We start from the raw sequence: 12432 nt of genomic DNA, 5'->3' as shown, positions 1-12432 counted from the left end.
TTTTCGATTCCTCCTTTCCTATCCCGAGTTTTTCGCGTAGATTTGCTGGTACCAATGCTGTATGCCTCTTCTTCCAGACCGAATCCCGCACAAAAGGTAGGAAAAGTTTTCCAGGGGGAAACGTTTTCGAGAGAGAACACTATAATGAACAGAGAACGCCGAGAGCTTTGGAACAGAGAAATTTGAGGAACGGAAAAAGAGTGCCGAACGATCCAGAAAGAGCAATAACAATATTATGAAAGAGACAGGAAATCGGGTAGACGCAGGGAAGGAAACAGTCGCCAATAGGAGGCGAGAAAAGTACGGAGAAGGAAGCCTCCTTTCGTTCAAGAGAGAGAGAGGGAGAGAGAGAGAGAGAGAGAGAGAGAGAGAGAGAGAGAGAGAGAGAGAGAGAGAGAGAGAGAGAGAGAGAGAGAGAGAGAGAGAGAGAGAGAGAGAGAGAGAGAGAGAGAGAGAGAGAGAGAGAGAGGTGACGGAGACACGGAAATGAAGTCAACACCGAAGTAAACATACGAGGTGCAAGGTGCGCGGGGAACCTCACGTCGTTCCACAGCCATCCCCATCCTTTCAGGCCGACATGATCGCCCCTGCGTGCTGTAAATAGAGGCGACAAATACCCAACGTCGTGGAAGAAAGATGGAAAAATTAAGTAAAAAGGTGGGGGAAACGAAGATCATCTGACCGTTTACGCCAATATCTCAGTCAGAAATCACGCGAGCCCCGAGAACTGCAGCACTGCGCTGAGCACAAGGACTCTGGCTACGTGACAGGGGTGCGACTTCGAAAACAGCTGAATTCAAAACAATAAAAGTGCATATTAAAACTCCCCTCACTCTGGCTTAGGCCTCTTGTTTAACGTGCCCGAGGTCGCCGGTTCAAATCCACGCCTTATAGGCTGTTTTATTGTGGAGGCGAAAAACAAAATAAAATTTCGACGCGCCTTGAAGATACCCCGAGGTGGTCTAAATTAATGCGTTGTCCCCCACTTAAGTGCCTTCACAGACCAATTCAGCACAGGTAAAACCAAAATTTAAGCTGCTTTAGAACATTCTGTTTCGTAGTGTTCTGTTTATGATATGCTGTCACTCTTCACGAGTGGGACGAACTAGTGGCTGTATATATAAAAATGAACGTGAAACTGCCGAGGAATCCGGTCGCCTTGCGCAGTGGAGAAATTTTATTCCACGGATTTTCAAAGGGGCTGGGAATGCATTCTTTCGCTCAGCCGCGGAAGAACAACATCGGTGGGAGATCCATAGCCCTGGCCCCTCGACATTAATCCTGTCTTGTTCTCTCCCTCGTCTTGCGCTTTTTGCGCTTCTTTTCCATCATGTATCCCTACCAACTCGCCCATCTGTCGGTGGTCCTACGATTAATAGGACATCCACGGGACATTCCATAGCTCTGAATTGCGACTCCATGCACATTATCGCATTAAAGGAAGACTAAACAGGGGAGGAAGGTGGGACACTGCGGGCAACGCCCCCTTTTGTGTTCACCAAAAGTGTGTGTGTGTGTGTGTAGGGGGGAGGGGGGGGAGTTTCCGGAGCCACATTCTCCACGCATGGCTGGGAGGGCACGCGAGCAGGAGTGCACGTTCGAGTAAGCACAAGGGCAAAACGGGAGTTCGACGGTGAGCGCAGAAATTGCGTCCCCCCTCAGAAACTGACGGCGGCCGCCACATCTGCAATGTACACGTGCTGCAGCACGCTGAGTTAGACACGCCCACCCTCCTCTCAACTCGCTATTTGTTCTGCGTTCCCCAGGTAGGTTAATCAGAGCGCTGGCGCTCTGGCCGTCAATGAAAAAGTCACCTGTCCATAAACTATTAAATAAAAAATGGGCCCATCTCCCCGCGAGGGGGACTCGAGTAAATGCGTCGCATAGGGGGAGGGTGTATTGCGTTAACGTTTAGTGTTTGGGGAGTTGGTGGTAGTGAATGCGTTGTATCAGCAGCTTCTTGACGTAGTTTGAATGAGTCAAGGATATAAGGCGCGTTCGTAGCCTCCCATTCTGTGTCGGCTTTGTGGCGCAGTGGGTAGAGCACCATGTACATTGCGTTCCGCCCGCAGGGTCGAGGGATCGAAACCAGGCGCCGGATAGTATTTTTTTTTTTATATAGTGTAGGGGGAGGGGTGCGGACTACGACTACGGACGTCAACGCGGGTGACATCGTGAGTTACTGAAATGCTCTGCATTTAAAAGGCGATACGGCCCCAATCCATTCTCTACTCAAAAAAGGACAGTCGACAGTCGCTACATCACGACAAACAGTTATAAGGCTCCTTTCAATGATTATTAATTGATTGATTGTGGGGTTTAACGCGCCGACGCAACGCAGGCGATGAGGCGCGCCGTAGTGGAGGGCTCCGGATTAATTTTGACCACCTGGGGATCTTTATCGTGCGCCGAAATCTCGTACACACGGGCGTTTTTGCTTTTCGCCTCCATCAATGATTATTAAGCTTTTGTAAAAACTCCCGAGGGGCGATTGTCAGATATTACGTAATAAGCATTATTTGCAGGGGTTCATGTCTACACACACACTCCATTTGCTTTGGAGGCCGTAGGCGCTAAGGGGTTTTATTATATAGCCAAAATGACATGTGTGCCTACGGAGCAGATCTAGACGGGCAGTCTTCAGGGAGGGTGGGGAGTCGCCCAAGAACCTTATTTTTACGTCTAGGCAGGCAGACCCCTGCCCCTGTCCTGGTCGGATAATATTCCTGTCTATGACATTGGAAGGCCATAACCGAAAGTGTCGCTAACAAAAAGAAAGCGCTACAACTTTGGACCCGTTTACCTGCGAGCCACTGCTCGTGCTTGATCGCTGGCGCGTTTCTATATGAATATGTCATTGAGAGAGCGAATGGCCTTACGTTTCGAAATTGGGCCAATGCCACCTAAATAGCAAAGAAAACTTTTCGGAGCTTGACGCTGCTTCAAGGGACAAGTCCATGGTCCTAGAAGAATCTTAAGAGAGACTGGTCCTTGTTCTATGAGCTCGTTATCTTTACAAAAGTGCGACAGCGGTACCATGTGTAGGCCGCAAATACTGTTCAACTGTTGCTACACAAGAACAGTTTTCGCAATATGGAATTAGCGTGACACAAAGGCGGATGACCTTTGGAACACCTAGGCACAAATAGCGTCCTTTCGCGTCATTTCATGTTCTGTTCGATAGGCGCTTTAACTATCAAAAAAGTTGTCAGTGACAAGATAGCAACAGCGCGTCAGTGACAAGATAGCAACAGCGATGGCAGCACACAAAATGACAGTGCCTGGCGAACAGAGACATAACGCTATAGCGAAGGCAGTGCCGGCATAATAAACGCGAGCAAAAGTCACTGTACGTACCACAAAGACCACACATGCACAACAAAAATAAAAGCAATGGAAGGAGGTGCAATAGGGCTATAAACAATCCAGGCCAGAGATCGTGACCCCGTGCGACTCTGCACAGCAGCCAAGAAGACGTCCGCGTTCGGAGCGGCTAAAAGGAGGAAAGAAATCCTTGGGTCACGTGATCAAAACGTGACGTCACTGGGCTTGTTTTTGAGCGCCTAGGGACAACGCCGAAGTAGGCGCAGCATTTCTCTGGGTCCCCCGAGTGAACGATTTGAGTACCCAGCGTGTGTTTGTGTTGATTGCTGCCAAGTGAAGCTGCAGATGCGTGAATATACCGTGAATGCTAGTATTGGTGCGATCTCCGTATCCGACATACCTACTACGACATTTCAAGAGAGACTTGCAGCCTGAGCCATCACCTCCTGTACCTGAGCTCAGCGTAGATCAGCCATGCCGGTCTCCGGCGTTTGCAGTCACAGACATGGAAGAGCGGAAAAGAGGGCATCGATGCGCTCATTTTCCCAGCAAGGTCAGTAACATCGCTATTTTATGTTTGTTGTAGTTTTTGTGTTTATACCACTGTACTGTGTACCCTAAAGCTGCGTGAATTCTTGCTTACGTGGCCGCCTAGCTCGGCCTCCTAGCTGTATTGTGATGAACGATTTTTGTATAATCTTGAATCAAATTTAGCGTGCGCTGCATACTTGGGCGAGGAACAGACACAGTGGAAAACGACAAACCAGACGTTGGCGCGCAAACCAACACCTGCTTCGTGTATCCAACGTAGTACGTGTGGATTCTTTTCCCACTCCCTGTTTCTCGCCCAAGTATGCAGCACACGTACGCTAAATTCAAATTACGATGCTATGTCCTTTCACACTCCGGCCGCAGTTTCAAGCGTTTCATTTTTCCTTTTGTGTAGGAGCCCATAACATTGCTCAAGTTTGATCGAACCGGTGGCGTGTACTCCCCGAAGCGCTGTCCTGGATGTGTGAGGTGCAGTGCCTTGATCGTAAGTATGCGTGTGTTTGATAGCGTTAATCTCGCGAGTATGCCGTGTGCACGCATCAACGTTCTAGCTCTTCGGGCAGTTAAGTTGCGTTGCGGGAGAGGAATGGAAAACGTCGCTTCTGTGCAGAGAACGTAAGGATATCGCGGCCAAAGGGAAAAACAAAAGCGTGAAATCGTGAGCCAAAAAAGACGGAAGAGGGAGAGAGAAAGGATAGACCAAATGACAGCGGCAGAATCAGATCGTCCAAGGGGCTGTGAAGGTTACGCGGCATTTTGGGCCCTTTATGAGGAGGCACCAGGAGCAACTGTCAGTAAAGTGTACATTGAAGGTGAATGGAAGAAGCTGCATATGGGACAAATAGGATGTGGCAGGGCATAAAGCCACTGAAAATTTGAAAGCACACAAATAACGCGTACAGGCAGGAGGGACACACCACAGCCTCGTCAAACAAAGGGTGGCACCCACACTTTTTATCATGTGCAGGAAGATTTGCACCCGTTGATTTCGTTACCGTAAACAAGTGCTCTCCGAGATGGACGCTTAGACGGCGTCCTGTCTGGCCCACATACACGGACTTACATGACAACGGAATTCTGTAAACCATGCCAATCGTACAATGAACTAAAGGCTGCGCAAGGTTAACACTGCACTCGTTCCTCCCTTTACTTCAACAATCCTTGTTATTAACAATGCGGCAGAGATTGCCCACTTCTGCTTTTGCAGAAAACACAAAACAATGTGCTGTATGTGTGTTCTTTTTCTTGTAGTCGGTTGTCCTGTGTGGTCTTATTCCACGTCGCCATCTTTTACGCATTTTGTTTTTCAAAGATGTATTATTAGCCTACCCAACTTTCAGTTGTGCTGACACAGCATTTAATCCTGTTCCTGCAGCATCTGCATAGGAGGGCTTCCAGTGGAAAAAAAGAAGTGCTTGGACTTGGCCCCTACGATGTTGGTGCAGGGCCTGGAGAGCAAGGCTTGGTCTACATCCTTTCTGGGTACCCATGGAAAGCAGGTGAATGCCTCCACAAGTGGGTCGTTTTGTGGTACACTCGAAATTAGCCGCAAACAGACTGTGTCTGCTCGCAGACCACCCTGGTAGTATGACAACCAAATATGTAGCTGTGTCCTAGTTACTGACGGGAAGACTTAACAAAAAATCAACTGCCCATCTGTTGAAACGACAAAAATGGGGGATGTGAAGCTTTCCGAAACCAAGTCCAACACCAAATTAACCAGCCCAGTACTGAACACCTGTTTCTTATTGGGACGGTCTGATGCGCTGCAGTTGGGCTCTCTAGAGCTTTACTGATGCAGGCAATCCATGACCTTCTGTAGTGTACAACCATTGTCGTTAGATGGAGGTGTACATTTCCTGTGTAATTTTCCACTTCTATGCAAATCCAGATTGCTTCGACTGTGCTGGAATGACGCAGTGGGATAGATGTCAGCTGCATAACATGAGGGACCCAGGTTCAATTCAGATCACGGGAAGCGTTCACTTCACCCACGATCGTCATCATTAGAAAAAGTTGGCTTTCTGCAGTGCATTTTGGGTGGACTACAGACACATCAGCGAGAGGCTGGAGGCTTCACTTTAGTAAATGAAACTGTACCAAGTACAGTATGTGCGTGAAGCTTAAGCATTGTACATGAGCCAAGCCAGGGAGGAGTGGTTATAGGTTAAATCCTTGTAAAGAAAGTTCACAAAAAGTTCAATGTGAATCACTGAGCTTGCAAACTTGTCAGATCTAAACTTGACACTTTATTGTACCAGTCTTTCATGCTCAGCTGAGGAATGGTGGACAGATGGGGGCAACAACTGGCAGAAAGGGTCATTAGCTTGCAGTTCATTTGTCTATGTAAATATTCTAAAAAAGTACTGGTATGAAATTCTCGTGTTACATTTTTCCCATTTCTATGGGTGCCTACCAGCCCAGGAATCATAGATTGGAACATTAGATAGTCAACCTCAGTATATATAATTATTTTGAGCCTTGTTTATTCGTGTCAGTTTTGGCTTGGACAGAACGAACACCAAGGCGGCCGCCATGAGAGAATGGCACTCTTGATGTCACTGTTCTCATTGCATCATGGTCAGACTAGATGCGTGCCCTAGAGTGGCCCAAGCTGGCCATGGCCACACACGTCTGGGCCACACGATATCAGTCCCAAAACTGTGACATGTCTCACAAGGCAGTGCAGCGTGCACCATCAGCAGCCAGTGTGTTGGCTAAGTCACTGGAGCCCTAATGTCGGCAGTTTGGGGCGAACTGCATGGCGAGGCACTCCACGTATCTTGCTTATGCCAGTGTCGAAAGGGTATTCATTCGGAGCTTTCTTGTGCATGCAAATATTAAAATTGATTTAAAATATGTTATACTGAATGGTTGCTACTAAAATCTGCAGCTACAAAGGAAACTTTTTGCATAGTTATCTCAGCTTTGATATTTCAAGTACTCCTTTTAAGTAGAGCCTAATCATGCTATGAACGTTTAATAGTGGTGCTACTCCTTTAAGGTATTTTTTACTTGTTTTAAGCTGACTTGTTTTTAGTTTGGAGTTAAGAGAGACCGTAACATTCTGGCCGCCCAGCCGCCCATTTCTGGCCATTAGTATTTCTGAGTTGTTCTTCAAAACAGTTTTTGCTCGGCACTTCTCTGAAATGTCGAGGTCACGACTGAACTTAGTCGTGATTAATGCATTATCGTGCAAAGGTGAAGCAATCTCCACCCTTGCGCTCACCTGGTAGAGCATCATCCTTACATCACAAAAAAAGCTTTGTTTTGCCAAATCTTTGCCACTTCATACCACTATAGAATTTGCTGCCAACATAGGGGTGCTCTCCAGCTGAATCAGCCTTAGGTGTCACAGGAGTGAGAGTAAGAACTTTAAAATAATGTTAGAAATAAGCACAATACAATAGCTTTCTATTTTGTAACTGTTAACAGGTCGACCAACCTCATTGCGACTGTAGGATGTGACTTGTTCGTAGAAGGGCAAAATCAGAAAAACAGAGACGAGCAAGTAAGTCATTGTTGTACAACAGCTTCTGCGACACCTAAGTTAAAGGAGCCATGAAGAGAAAATGCAAGTTGGTTTTATTTGAAAGATTTCGTGTTTTATAGTGCCCCCAGCGCTTGTCCGGATACAAACGGTGCTTTATTCACTGAGAAATTAAACAATTTAGGTTAAAATTTTGATTTTCCCGCTCAATCGTGCGTTTTCGTGGTCCCAAGTGACATCACAGGAACCGACCGCTCTGCAGCCTAGAGTACCTTGATTCACGCATCCGCCGTACAGGGGAGAGACACGTATACGCTGGCGCCGCCATTTTCGGTTGCTCGCTCGCCGCCGAAGCAAGTCATTGTGTCAAAACCGCGCTAAAATTATCGCCGCAACGCGGTTTACTGAAGAAGTTTGAATCATATTGTCTGTTTCGCGTTGCTAGGTCTCATGGGAAACGAAAAGAATAACGCGTTGAGCCGGTTGGCCCAATTGCGGCGGGACGGGACCGTTCAAAGGTTGTCTCCACCCTGTACAGCGGTGTTGGTTTGTTCCCGCGTTTTTTTACGTTCCGTAACCTAGATGGCGCCACCATACCGTGGCAAGCGTTTGGTTTGTGTTTGCCCGCATTTAAACCTGGCTTGTTTTTGTTCTGGGAGAAAATATTCGTTCCCTGAAACAGTGCTCGCTCGACAAATGGGGTCACGTAAAACACCGTTGCTTGCGTCAATCGGCCAGTGTCGTCTGAGACAGCCCCAAGCCCCGTAGTGCTGTGCTGCTAAACCAAGCATGCTGTGCGCAGTACGAACAGCAGAATGCATCAGTACTTCTATGTTTACATGTGCTTTCATAATTTCCACTGTTTGTCCCATCATTCTTATTGCTTTGTAAAGAATGTGCCCTAAATTTAAGCGCAAATCGCTCGTTCGTCTAGTTTGTAATTACAGCTCTACCTAATTTGTGTCTGCTTCTGCCAGCCTCCGCCAATCGCAGAGCTTAGCTCATGTGACATCATAGGTTCTGTTGCGGGGAATGAGCTGGTGGTCGCATGACCATTCCCGTTTTTCGTAATTATGTAGCTTATTTGAGCGAAGTTTACGTTAAAAGTGGTGTCAGTATGATTCTAACGAGACAATCTTTTGAATGAACCAAACTTGTGTTTTCTCTTCATGGCTCCTTTAAGCTGTCTGCAATTTACGTGCAAATAAAATTGTTTTCAAGATGCTTACAGTTTTTTTGCCTGGTTCAAAGAGACTGGTATAGTACAAAATTTTGAAGAAAGCTGGAGTTGGCCGTGTTTTTATTTGTATTAGGAAATGTGTGGAAATGTGCCATTTTATTATTTATTTTATAAATTTTTAACTGCTACAGGAACGTTAATTTGTAGATGTAGCACCATGTATTTGGTGTTCTATGTTTATTTATTCAAGATACCCTTATGGCCCCACTGACATTAATGAGGGGTGTGGTACCTGAGCAGATTAAACGAAGAATAATAACATAAGAGAATTCTGCCACGTGCGTACAAGAAAAAAAATAAAGGAAAAAAGATACAGCAGAAACGTCCACGCGCATACTAAAGTGTCCACGCGCATACTAAAAAACATACACGCAAGCAACACAATAATAGTGTACTGTGTTTAACCTGTTTGTTCATTTGAATTGTGAATGGGAGGCTCCTAAAGAAATATATGTAGTGCTTGACCAGTTTTCAAAATGCTATTTCTTTTTTAATTTTCAGTGACAGGGGTCTCAACAAGCATCTGGATGCACCTACAATGTTTGTGCTGAGCACCTCTGATATGTCGTCTTCTATGGCCGTGAAACTGGGAATAATTAAAACTAAAAACTGTCTCCTTCATTTGGTATATTCCTTTTACATTGTTCAGGAACGTGGAAATAACATGGAGGACAATACCCAAGCACTTGCACGTCATCGTCCCCTGGTCACTTATTGGCATTTATGCTGCAGTTTAAACGAACTGCCAGGTAGCCAACATTCACAACCAATTCAAGTAGTAGGAGTGCCCATGCTACATCGGAGGACATTATTTTTTCTAGGGACCACTGGATTGTGCGAAGAGATGTGTCTCATCTCCTACTCGGATTCTTGCAGTCCACAGGACTAAGTGAGGTGTGGTGACATTGCGGGTCTGTTATTTTAGGACTAAGCGAGGTGTTATGACTTTGAGAGATTTGATATGGTATTGGGAACGATTAGGCGGAGCAATTGCCGGCAGCTATGCAAGGCTAAGTCCGCCTTATTCAACAATACATACTACTACTACTACCTCTCAAGCTGAAAAGTTATAAGACATTTGTCCGAGGAACATGTTAAAGGTCTTCACAAGAAGACATTAAGATTGAGATGCTACACTGCAGGTTCTCTTACAGCAGCAGGTTCTCAAGATTTGGCATATTTTAATACTGGCCTTCACATCTGCTCTTGAAGCCTGTAAGTTGGAAGCAATCTAATGCTTGCTTTACATCGGTTACTACAAAGGGCTAGTGTCAGCAATCAAGCATCCTGCAATAACACAAATTTGTTTAGACTTAGATCCACTAAATAAGCTACGCTACCATCTATTGCCAATAAATATGCATTTTGGAATGACCACATCTGGAAACTGACTAGAGAAGGCAGTATCTTATCCTACGTTTCTTTTTAGTTTAAATGTGGCACACTGCACAAGTAAAACTGCTATTGCGATAACTGTTCTCCCGGGTGCACGCGCGGTTGTAGTAAATCTCGCAGCCGTGAACGGATGATTTTCTCATCGTTCTTGAAAGAAGCAGAAACTTAAACGCAGAGGTAATTAAGTGTCGGAGAAATAATGAAGAAGACGTCCTCCAAATCTTATTATTGGTTGGCGCGGGCCAGAAGTAATATATTAGGGCCACACAGAGGAGAAAGAAATTTTGAAGTTTTTTTAAGAATAAAGGAACCAGCGCAGGACAAACTCGGGGCGACACCATGGACACGGTCAGGCAGGCACGCTCCGCATTAAAAAAATCGTTCAGCAAGACACCCGTAAAAATTGAAGTAATTACAAAAGGAAGCGTCAGTTCCAGCCGTTTCTTGCGTCGTCTGCTGCTAGACACTGGCCATCGCCTCCTCTCAGCTACTTACAGGGAATTCCCTAGGAGGCGACTCGCGAAGCCACATCAAGCCTGCTCACTGCAACAACAAATTCCCTAAATGTCCCTAACTTTTGTCCCCAACTGACAGTGGTTTCAGGAGCCAATCAAAACGTGGAATAATTTCCTCCTTTTAGCCGCATGCGTCCGCGTTAGATAAAGCCGGCCATCAAAGGCTGCAGGACCCCGTGGCGGCATGCAGCGGTGTCCGCCGCGCAGCTCCTTCCGCGTGCGACGGCCGAGAGCGTATAAGAGCGCCGCGGGAGAGGCGACAGCTGTCGTCAAGCTGGAGCCAATGCATGAAAACAGAATGAAAAAAAAAAACAAGGTTTTGGCACCCTCAGTGCGACATCGCAAGTCGTCAGAGTCAGCCAGAAGATGCTCAGGCGACGAGGTCTTAGACTCTGCGACGTCGGCTATATAGCATGCGCACGCAGCAGTAGCTCTTGAGAAACGCATACAGTGCGGACCATGCCCTGTAGAGTTACAGGTCGGCGTTGAAGACGGCAAGTATAGAAGGAAACGTGTTTCACTGCCTTACTCGATCTCGCAGGCTTTCGGGGAAGGCGGCAACCACTTTTAATTATTAACAGCGCAATACGTTCGAATATAAATGTTCACAAGTGAGTAACGCCAGAAGAGAATTCGGCAACCGCTTCATAACGCTTCTGACGCCAACCACAGAGCCGTTTTTAAGTACAGAATACCCTTTCCAATCCGCGTCGAGCTGCACGCATCCGCACGTGCCGCAAGTTCTGTTATATTCCCACGTATCCGTTGATCCAGTACAAACAAAAAATAGCAACAACCAGCCTGCGAGAAGCCTTTCTACGTGAACAGAATTTGGCTACAAAACGAACGCCCAGATGGAGAGATGGTTGAAGAGATACTTGGAGTGATGGTTGGCTGCCGTTGCAAGCCCAGGCGGTTATATTTTCACGTAGCTAAAGACGACGCAGCAGTCCTGAAAAAAAAAAAAAAAAAATTCCCCCGCACCTCCCCGAGGGGGATTGTGAGGATGCAGAAATGCATTGGGTGCACCGATGAGTGTGATGCGATTAATGGCGAAGAGAGAGGCGAGAATGTGAGCGTAATCATTTATTTTTTTTCTTTTCCCACACCCGTCATTTCCGCTTCGTTATAGAGAAGCGTCTTCGAGACCGCGTTGAGCGCAACCGCCAACTGCAGAGGATCGTTCACGTCAAAGTCGTCGGGAATCGTTTCGAACTCACCGTCAGCATCACCGACGTCGTCTTCCTGCGGTTCCTCTCGTTCGCCGCCGTCATCGAAGTGATCGAGCCGACTCCAATCGACCCGAACGTTGATGGCGCGATACAGCGGGGTGTGTTTCAGGTGCTTGAGCCAAGCCAGGATGTTGCCGCGCTTCACCAACCCGCGCTTGTACGTTGCCGGACTCATCAGCCTCCGCTTGATGTGAACGTCGAACGCAACGTCCTCGGGTACCATGCGAGGAAGGCACCGCACAACCTTCGATACGTCGATGGGCACGTTCACCGCCTGTCCCTTGATTCCAAACTGCCCGTTGCCTCGAGTCAGCCGCCTGATGCTCATGAAGGGGAGTCGAGGCGCGATGAGCCGCTCTTCGACCGGGTTCAGATCGGGAAGATGCGCCGGCCGAGGGGGATAACGGTAGCCAAAACTCACGCAGCCCTCCTCTTCGCAGCTTTGTCTTCTTCTCCTTCTTCTTCTTCAGCGGTTCCCCTACGGGAAAATGACGATGGTGGTTGAACGCGAAGCTATCTCGTGATGGATTGTTTGGTTGGCCAATCCCTAGGGGCATCATGCCATAATCATCATCAGACGCGCTGCGGACGCCGGCCAAGGGACGCACGACAACCCCCGACTATAATGCATTTCTGCATTAAAAAAAAAAAAAAATTGGCCGCGTATCTGCTCCTTTCGTTGCC

At 47.1% G+C, this 12432-nt stretch overlaps 1 long non-coding RNA gene across 1 annotated transcript; it reads left to right on the top strand.

The window, feature by feature from the left end:
* The first annotated feature begins 3610 nt into the window (after nucleotides 1-3610).
* Nucleotides 3611-9200, top strand: LOC144152182 (uncharacterized). Its single transcript, XR_013319092.1, has 3 exons — nucleotides 3611-3877; nucleotides 5252-5375; nucleotides 9108-9200. It is a non-coding gene; the product is annotated as an uncharacterized LOC144152182 (long non-coding RNA).
* Nucleotides 9201-12432: the final 3232 nt, after the last annotated feature.

The sequence above is a fragment of the Haemaphysalis longicornis genome, unplaced genomic scaffold, assembly GCF_048455015.1.
Source record: "Haemaphysalis longicornis isolate Haplotype H1 unplaced genomic scaffold, Haemaphysalis longicornis Haplotype H1 scaffold_9, whole genome shotgun sequence".
Lineage (NCBI taxonomy): Eukaryota > Metazoa > Arthropoda > Arachnida > Ixodida > Ixodidae > Haemaphysalis > Haemaphysalis longicornis.
This window is presented reverse-complemented; position numbering and strand designations above follow the sequence as displayed.